Source organism: Brassica rapa, chromosome A05 (assembly GCF_000309985.2).
Source record: "Brassica rapa cultivar Chiifu-401-42 chromosome A05, CAAS_Brap_v3.01, whole genome shotgun sequence".
Classification (NCBI taxonomy): Eukaryota; Viridiplantae; Streptophyta; class Magnoliopsida; order Brassicales; family Brassicaceae; genus Brassica; species Brassica rapa.
The window spans coordinates 27,041,745-27,052,734 of NC_024799.2; the positions used below are offsets into that span (position 1 = coordinate 27,041,745).

Consider the following 10,990-nt stretch of genomic DNA (forward strand, 5'->3'; position numbering starts at 1 on the left):
AATTGAAAAAATTAAAACGAAGCCAATGTACCATAAAAGAGAGTTTAATATACATTAATACAAATGTATAATGTGTTTAGAAATTTTAAAACAACACTAATGAATAATAGGCTTCAAGATATAGAGCATTTACCGAAAAATTCAATATTTTCGTAGGGGTTAACACATAGATTTTGAAAAAAATTGAAAATATGAAAATACTGTTTTAATGAGTAATTGCATCTTTCACTAACATATGATAAAGGTCAAAGAGGTTTGGAACTTTTTTGTCTTCGTTTCTCTATAAAATAGTGATGAGTCTACCAATTTAGGGAGTATTATGAAGTTTTACTAAATTTATTGACAAAAAATTAAAACGATGCCCATGTACCATGAAAGAGAGTTTAATATACATTAATACAAATATATAATGAGTTTAGAAATTTTAAAACAACACTAAAGATCACATGCTTCAATATATAGAGCATTTACCGAAAAATTCAATATTTTCGTAGAGGTTAACACATAGATTTTGAGAAAAAATCAAAAATATGAAAAATTCTGTTTTAATGCATAGTTGCATCTTTCACAAACATATAATGAAGATCAAAGAGGTTTAGAACTTTTGTTGTCTCCGTTTCTCTAGAAAATAGCGATTTAATAGTGCTTTGTCCACCAATTTATGAAATATTTTGAAGATTTATTAATTTAATTGAAAAAATTAAAATGATGCTCATGAACCATGAAAGAGAGTTTAATATACATTAATACAAATGTAGAATGTGTTTAGAAATTTTAAAACAACACTAAAGATCACTTGCTTCAATATATAGAGCATTTACCGAAACATTCAATATTTTCGTAGGGGTTACACATATATTTTGAGAAAAATTAAAAAAATATGAAAACACTGTTTAATGCATAGTTGCACCTTTCACAAATATATAATGAAAATCACATTGGTTTAAAATTTTTGTTGTCTCCGTTTCTCTAAAAAATAGCGATTCTATAGTGGTTAATCCACCAATTTAGGGAATATTTTGAAGCTTTACTAAATTAATTGAAAAAAATAAAAACGACGCGGATGTACCATGAAAGAGAGTTTAATATACATTAATACTTGTAGAATGTGTTTAGAAATTTTAAAACAACAGTAAAGATCATAGGCTTAAGTATATAGAGCATTTACCGAAAAATTCAATATTTTCGTAGGGTTAACACATAGATTTTGAAAAAAATTCAAAAATATGAAAATACTGTTTTAATGAGTAGTTGCATCTTTCACTAAAATATGATGAATATCAAAGAGGGTTAGAACTTTTGTTGTCTTCGTTTCTCTAGAAAATTGCGATTTTATATGCACCAATTTAGTGAGTATTATGAAGTTTTACTAAATTTTTTTTGACAAACAATTAAAACGATGCCCACGTACCATGAAAGAGAGTTTAATATACATTAATACAAATATATAATGTGTTTAAAATTTTTAAAACAACACTAAAGATCACATGCTTCAATATATAGAGCATTTACCGAAAAATTCAATATTTTCGTAGAGCTTAACACATAGATTTTGAGAAAAATTCAAAAATATGAAAAATACTTTTTTAATGCATAGTTGCATCTTTCACAAACATATAATGAAGATCAAAGAGGTTTAGAACTTTTAATGTCTCCGTTTCTCTAGAAAATAGCGATATAATAGTGCTTAGTACACCAATTTAAGAAATATTTTGAAGCTTTATTAAATTAATTGAAAAAATTAAAATGATGTCCATGAACCATGAAAGAAAGTTTAATATACATTAATACAAATGTATAATGTGTTTAAAATTTTTAAAACAACACTATAGATTACATGCTTCAATATATAGAGCATTTTCCGAAATATTCAATATTTTCGTAGGGGTTACACATATATTTTGAGAAAAATTAAAAAATATGAAAACACTGTTTTAATGCATAGTTGCATCTTTCACAAACATATAATGAAGATCACAGAGGTTTAAAATTTTTGTTGTCTCCGTTTCTCTAAAAAATAACGATTTTATAGTGGTTAGTCCACCAATTTAAGGAATATTTTGAAGCTTTACTAAATTATTTGAAAAAAATTAAAACGACACCCATGTACCATGAAATAGAGTTTAATATACATTAATACAAATGTAGAATGTGTTTAGAAATTTTAAAACAACACTAAAGATCACATGCTTCAATATATAGAGCATTTACCGAAACATTCAATATTTTTGTAGGGGTTACACATATACTTTGAGAAAAATTAAAAAATATGAAAACACTGTTTTAATGCATAGTTGCATCTTTCACAAACATATAATGAAGATCACAGAGGTTTAAAATTTTTGTTGTCTCCGTTTCTCTAAAAAATAGCGATTTTATAGTGGTTAATCCACCAATTTAGAGAATATTTTAAAGCTTTACTAAATTAATTGAAAAAAATTAAAACGACGCCCATGTACCATGAAAGAGAGTTTAATATACATTAATAAAAATGTAGAATATGTTTAGAAATTTTAAAACAACACTAAATATCATAGGCTTCCGTGTATAGAGCATTTACTGAAAAATTCAATATTTTCGTATGATTAACACATAGAATTTGTGAAAAATTTCAAAAATATGAAAAATAGTGTTTTAATGCATAGTTGTATCCTTCACTAACATATGATAGCGCTGTTCTTTTCTCTGACTCTGCGATCAGAGTTAGCGTCCAGAAACTACAACTACTCCCATGGCAAATTCATGGCTGACGGGAAAAAAACTATCCCTTTTATTAGCCGCTGCGGCCAACAAAAATGGATAAATCTGACGCTGGAAATAGCAGCGTTGGCGGTTTCAGCATTTTGTAGCTTCGGAATTTGTTGGCGTCTAATGTTTTTTTTTTCAAAACACGTTCAGTTTGCCTTCGTGGTAGTGTATATTTTGACGCAACCGCCGATCGCCGCGTCTTATAAAAGAACAGGACTGATGAAGATCAAAGAGGGTTAGAACTTTTGCTGTCTTAGTTTTTCTAGAAAACTGCGATTTTATAGTGGTTAGTCCACCAATTTAGGTAATATTATGAACTTTTATTAAATTAATTGACAAAAATTTAGAACAATGTTCATGCACCATGAAAGAGAGTTTAATATACATTAATACAAATTTAGAATGTGTTTAGAAATTTTAAAACAATACTAAAGATCATAGGCTTCAGTATATAGAGCATTTACCGAAAATTCAATATTTTCGTAGGGGCCCATAGATTTTGAGAAAAATTCAAAAATACGAAAAAAATCTGTTTTAATGCATAATTGCATCCTTCACTAACAAATGATGAAGGTCAAAGAGGTTTGAAACTTTTGTTGTCTCCATTTCCCTAGAAAATGGCGGTTTTATAGTGGTTATCCACCAATTTAGAAAGTATTATGAAGTTTTACTAATTTAATTGATAAAAAACTTAAAACGATGCCCATGTACCATGAAAATGAGTTTAATATACATTAATACAAATGTAGAATATGTTTATAAATTTTAAAGCAACCCCAAAGATCATATGATTCATTATTAGAGCATTTACCGAAAAATTCAGTATTTTCGTAGGGGTTAGCCCATAGATTTTGAGAAAAAATTAAAAATATGAAAATTTTGTTTTAATGCATAGTTGCATCCTTCACTAACATATGATGAAGGTCAAAGAGGTTTGGGATATTTTTTGTCTCCGTGTTTCTAGAGAATAACTATTTTATAGTGGTTAGTCCACCAATTTAGGGAGTATTATGAAGTTTTACTAAATTAATTGACAAAAAATTAAACCGATGCCCATGTACCATGAAAATGAGTTTAATATACATTAATAAAAATGTAGAATGTGTTTAGAAATTTTAAAACAACCCCAATTATCATATGCTTCATTATTATAGCATTTACCGAAAAATTCAGTATTTTCGTTAGGGTTAGCCCATAGATTTTGAGAAAAATTCAAAAATATGAAAAATCTGTTTTAATGCATAATCGCATCCTTCACTAACAAATGATGAAGGTCAAAGAGGTTTGGAACTTTTGTTGTCTCCATTTCCCTAGAAAATAGCGATTTTATAGTGGTTAGTCCACCAATTTAGTAAGTATTATGAAGTTTTACTAATTTAATTGACAAAAAACTTAAAACGATGCCCATGTACCATGAAAATGAGTTTAATATACATTAATACAAATGTAGAACGTGTTTAGAAATTTTAAAACAACCCCAAAGATCATATGCTTCATTATTAGAGCATTTACCGAAAAATTCAGTATTTTCGTAGGGGTTAGCCCATAGATTTTGAGAAAAATTCAAAAATATGAAATTTTTTTTAATGCATAGTTACATCCTTCACTAACATATGATGAAGGTCAAAGAGGTTTGGGACCTTTTTTGTCTCCGTGTTTCTAGAGAATAACTATTTTATAGTGGTTAGTCCACCAATTTAGGGAGTATTATGAAGTTTTACTAAATTAATTGACAAAAAATTAAACCGATGCCCATGTACCATGAAAATGAGTTTAATATACATTAAGAAAAATGTAGAATGTTTTTAGAAATTTTAAGACAACCCCAATTATAATATGCTTCATTATTATAGCATTTACCGAAAAATTCAGTATTTTCGTAGGGGTTAGCCCATAGATTTTGAGAAAAATTCAAAAATATGAAAAATCTGTTTTAAATCATAATTGCATCCTTCACTAACATATGATGAAGGTCAAAGAGGTTTGGAACTTTTGTTGTCTCCATTTCCCTAGAAAATAGCGATTTTATAGTGGTTAGTCCACTAATATAGGAAGTATTATGATGTTTTACTAATTTAATTCACAAAAAACTTAAAACGATGCCCATGTACCATGAAAATGAGTTTAATATACATTAATACAAATGTAGAACGTGTTTAGAAATTTTAAAACAACCCCAAAGATCATATGCTTCATTATTAGAGCATTTACCAAAAAATTCAGTATTTTCGTAGGGGTTAGCCCATAGATTTTGAGAAAAAATTAAAAATATGAAATTTTTTTTAATGCATAGTTACATCCTTCACTAACATATGATGAAGGTCAAAGAGGTTTGAAACTTTTGTTGTCTCCATTTCCCTAGAAAATAGTGATTTTATAGTGGTTAGTCCACCAATTTAGGGAGTATTATGAAGTTTTACTAAATTAATTGACAAAAAATTAAACCGATGCCCATGTACCATGAAAATTAGTTTAATATACATTAAGAAAAATGTAGAATGTTTTTAGAAATTTTAAAACAACCCCAATTATAATATGCTTCATTATTATAGTATTTACCGAAAAATTCAGTACTTTCGTAGGGGTTAGCCCATAGATTTTGAGAAAAATTCAAAAATATGAAAAATCTGTTTTAATGCATAATTGCATCCTTCACTAACATATGATGAAGGTCAAAGAGGTTTGGAACTTTTGTTTTCTCCATTTCCCTAGAAAATAGCGATTTTATAGTGGTTAGTCCACCAATTTAGGAAGTATTATGAAGTTTTACTAATTTAATTGACAAAAAACTTAAAACGATGCCCATGTACCATGAAAATGAGTTTAATATACATTAATACAAATGTAGAACGTGTTTAGAAATTTTAAAACAACCCCAAAGATCATATGCTTCATTATTAGAGCATTTACCGAAAAATTCAGTATTTTCGTAAGGGGTTAGCGCATAGATTTTGAGAAAAATTCAAAAATATGAATTTTTTTTTAATGCATAGTTACATCCTTCACTAACATATGATGAAGGTCAAAGAGGTTTGGGACCTTTTTTGTCTCCGTGTTTCTAGAGATTAACTTTTTTATAGTGGTTAGTCCACCAATTTAGAGAGTATTATGAAGTTTTACTAAATTAATTGACAAAAAATTAAACCGATGTCCATGTACCGTGAAAATGAGTTTAATATACATTAATACAAAATGTAGAATGTGTTTAGAAATTTTAAAACAACCCCAATTATCATATGCTTCATTATTATAGCATTTACCGAAAAATCAGTATTTTCGTAGGGGTTAGCCCATAGATTTTGAGAAAAATTCAAAAATATGAAAAATCTGTTTTAATGCATATTGCATCCTTCACTAACATATGATGAAAGTCAAAGAGGTTTGGAACTTTTGTTGTCTCCATTTCCCTAGAAAATAGCGATTTTATAGTGGTTAGTCCACCAATTTAGGAGTAGTATTATGAAGTTTTACTAATTTAATTGACAAAAAACTTAAAACGATGCCCATGTACCATGAAAATGAGTTTAATATACATTAATACAAATGTAGAATGTGTTTAGAAATTTTAAAACAACCCCAAAGATCATATGCTTCATTATTAGAGCATTTACCGAAAAATTCAGTATTTTCGTAGGGTTAGCCCATAGATTTTGAGAAAAATTCAAAAATATGAAAATTTTGTTTTAATGCATAGTTGCATCCTTCACTAACATATGATGAAGGTCAAAGAGGTTAGGACCTTTTTTGTCTCCGTGTTTCTAGAGAATAACTATTTTATAGTGGTTAGTCCACCAATTTAGGGAGTATTATGAAGTTTTACTAAATTAATTGACAAAAAATTAAACCGATGTCCATGTACCATGAAAATGAGTTTAATATACATTAATAAAAATGTAGAATGTGTTTAGAAATTTTAAAACAACCCCAATTATCATATGCTTCATTATTATAGCATTTACCAAAAAATTCAGTATTTTCGTAGGGGTTAGCCCATAGATTTTGAGAAAAATTCAAAAATATGAAAAATCTGTTTTAATGCATAATTGCATCCTTCACTAACATATGATGAAGGTCAAAGAGGTTTGGAACTTTTGTTGTCTCCATTTCCCTAGAAAATAGCGATTTTATAGTGGTTAGTCCACCAATTTAGGAAGTATTATGAAGTTTTACTAATTTAATTGACAAAAACCTTAAAACGATGCCCATGTACCATGAAAATGAGTTTAATATACATTAATACAAATGTAGAATGTGTTTAGAAAATTTTAAAACAACCCCAAAGATCATATGCTTCATTATTAGAGCATTTACCGAAAAATTCAGTATTTTCGGGGGTTAGCCCATAGATTTTGAGAAAAATTCAAAAATATGAAAATTTTGTTTTATGCATAGTTGCATCCTTCACTAACATATGATGAAGGTCAAAGAGGTTTGGACCTTTTTTGTCTCCGTTTTTCTAGAGAATAACTATTTTATAGTGGTTAGTCCACCAATTTAGGGGAGTATTATGAAGTTTTACTAAATTAATTGACAAAAAATTAAACCGATGCCCATGTACCATGAAATGAGTTTAATATACATTAATACAAATGTAGAATGTGTTTAGAAATTTTAAAACAACCCCAATTATCATATGCTTCATTATTATAGCATTTACCGAAAAATTCAGTATTTTCGTAGGGGTTAGCCCATAGATTTTGAGAAAAATTCAAAAATATGAAAAATCTGTTTTAATGCATAATTGCATCCTTCACTAACATATGATGAAGGTCAAAGAGGTTTGGAACTTTTGTTGTCTCCATTTCCCTAGAAAATAGCGATTTTATAGTGGTTAGTCCACCAATTTAGAAGTATTATGAAGTTTACTATATTAATTGACAAAAAACTTAAAATGATGCCCATGTACCATGAAAATGAGTTTAATATACATTAATACAAATGTAGAATGTGTTTAGAAATTTTAAAACAACCCCAAAGATCATATGCTTCATTATTAGAGTATTTACCGAAATATTCAGTATTTTCTTAGGGGTTAGCCCATAGATTTTGAGAAAAATTTAAAAATATGAAAATTTTGTTTTAATGCATAGTTGCATCCTTCACTAACATATGATGAAGGTCAAAGAGGTTTGAGACATTATTTGTCTCCGTGTTTCGAGAGAATAACTATTTTATAGTAGTTAGTCCACCAATTTAAGGAGTATTATGAAGTTTTACGAAATTAATTGACAAAAAATTAAACCGATGCCCATGTACCATGAAAATGAGTTTAAATATACATTAATAAAAATGTAGAATGTGTTTAGAAATTTTAAAACAACCCCAAAGATCATATGCTTCATTAGTAGAGCATTTACCGAAAAGTTCCAAAATTCAGGTTAGCCCATATATTTTGAGAAAAATTCAAAAATATGAAAAATCTGTTTTAATGCATAATTGCATCCTTCACTAACATATGATGAAGGTCAAAGAGGTTTGGAACTTTTGCTGTCTCCATTTTCCTAGAAAATAGCGATTTTATAGTGGTTAATCCACCAATTTAGGAAGTATTATGAAGTTTTACTAATTTAATTGACAAAAAACTTAAAACGATGCCCATGTACCATGAAAATGAGTTTAATATACATTAATACAAATGTAGAATGTGTTTAGAAATTTTAAAACAACCCCAAAGATCATATGCTTCATTATTAGAGCATTTACCGAAAAATTCAGTATTTTCGTAGGGGTTAGCCCATATAGATTGAGAAAAATTCAAAAATATGAAATTTTTTTTTAATGCATAGTTGCATCCTTCACTAACATATGATGAAGGTCAAAGAGGTTTGGGACTTTTTTGTCTCCGTGTTTCTAGAGAATAATTTTTATAGTGGTTAGTCCACCAATTTAGGGAGTATTATGAAGTTTTACTAAATTAATTGACAAAAAATTAAACCGATGCCCATGTACCATGAAAATGAGTTTAATATACATTAATAAAATGTAGAATGTGTTTAGAAATTTTAAAACAACCCCAATTATCATATGCTTCATTTATAGCATTTACCGAAAAATTCAGTATTTTCGTAGGGGTTAGCCCATAGATTTTGAGAAAAATTCAAAAATATGAAAAATCTGTTTTAATGCATAATGCATCCTTCACTAACATATGATGAAGGTCAAAGAGGTTTGGAACTTTTGTTGTCTCCATTTCCCTAGAAAATAGCGATTTATAGTGGTTAGTCCACCAATTTAGGAAGTATTATGAAGTTTTACTAATTAATTGACAAAAAACTTAAAACGATGCCCATGTACCATGAAAATGAGTTTAATATACATTAATACAAATGTAGAATGTGTTTAGAAATTTTAAAACAACCCCAAAGATCATATGCTTCATTATTAGAGCATTTACCGAAAAAATCAGTATTTTCGTGGGTTAGCCCATAGATTTGAGAAAAATTCAAAAATATGAAAATTTGTTTTAATGCATAGTTGCATCCTTCACTAACATATGATGAAGGTCAAAGAGGTTTGGACCTTTTTGTCTCCGTGTTTCTAGAGAATTTATTTTATAGTGGTTAGTCCACCAATTTAGAGAGTATTATGAAGTTTTACTAAATTAATTGACAAAAAATTAAACCGATGCCCATGTACCATGAAAATGAGTTTAATATACATTAATATAAAATGTAGAATGTGTTTAGAAATTTTAAAACAACCCAATTATCATATGCTTCATTATTATAGCATTTACCGAAAAATTCAGTATTTTCGTAGGGGTTAGCCCATAGATTTTGAGAAAAATTCAAAATATGAAAAAATCTGTTTTAATGCATAATTGCATCCTTCACTAACATATGATGAAGGTCAAAGAGGTTGGAACTTTTTTGTCTCCATTTCCCTAGAAATAGCGATTTTATAGTGGTTAGTCCACCAATTTAGGAAGTATTATGAAGTTTTACTAATTTAATTGACAAAAAACTTAAACCGATGCCCATGTACCATGAAAATGAGTTTAATATACATTAATACAAATGTAGAATGTGTTTAGAAATTTTAAAACAACCCCAAAGATCATATGCTTCATTATTAGAGCATTTACCGAAAAATTCAGTATTTTCGTAGGGGTTAGCCCATAGATTTTGAGAAAAATTTAAAAATATGAAAATTTTGTTTTAATGCATAGTTGCATCCTTCACTAACATATGATGAAGGTCAAAGAGGTTTGGGACCTTTTTTGTCTCGTGTTTCTAGAGAATAACGATTTTATAGTGGTTAGTCCACCAATTAGGAGTATTATGAAGTTTTACTAAATTAATTGACAAAAAATTAAACCGATGCCCATGTACCATGAAAATGAGTTTATATATACATTAATACAAATGTAGAATTGTTTAGAAATTTTAAAACAACCCCAATTATCATATGCTTCATTATTATAGCATTTACCGAAAAATTCAGTATTTTCGTAGGGGTTAGCCATAGATTTGAGAAAAATTCAAAAATATGAAAAATCTTTGTTTAATGCATAATTGCATCCTTCACTAACATATGATGAAGGTCAAAGAGGTTTGGAACTTTTGTTGTCTCCATTTCCCTAGAAATAGCGATTTTATAGTGGTTAGTCCACCAATTTAGAAGTATTATGAAGTTTTACTATTTAATTGACAAAAACTTAAACGATGCCCATGTACCATGAAAATGAGTTTAATATACATTAATACAAATGTAGAATGTGTTTAGAAATTTTAAAACAACCCCAAAGATCATATGCTTCATTATTAGAGCATTTACCGAAAAATTCAGTATTTTCGTAGGGGTTAGCCCATAGATTTTGAGAAAAATTCAAAAATATGAAAATTTTGTTTTAATGCATAGTTGCATCTTCACTAACATATGATGAAGGTCAAAGAGGTTTGAACCTTTTTGTCTCCGTTTTCTAGAGAATAACTATTTTATAGTGGTTAGTCCACCAATTTAGGAGTATTATGAAGTTTTACTAAATTAATTGACAAAAAAATTAAACGATGCCCATGTACCATGAAAATGAGTTTAATATACATTAATAAAAATGTAGAATGTGTTTAGAAATTTTAAAACAACCCCAAAGATCATATGCTTCATTATTAGAGCATTTACCGAAAAATTCAATTTTCAGGTTAGCCCATAGATTTTGAGAAAAATTCAAAAATATGAAAAATCTGTTAATGCATAATTGCATCCTTCACTAACATATGATGAAGTCAAAGAGGTTTGGAAC

At 28.3% G+C, this 10,990-nt stretch overlaps 1 long non-coding RNA gene across 1 annotated transcript in view; it reads left to right on the forward strand.

The window, feature by feature from the left end:
• The first annotated feature begins 7,522 nt into the window (after window positions 1–7,522).
• LOC117134049 overlaps window positions 7,523–10,990 on the forward strand; it is a 5,821-nt gene continuing 2,353 nt past the window's right edge. The window contains exon 1 of the long non-coding RNA XR_004458157.1: window positions 7,523–7,866. This is a non-coding gene — a long non-coding RNA (uncharacterized LOC117134049). The remainder of the gene's footprint in view (window positions 7,867–10,990) is intronic.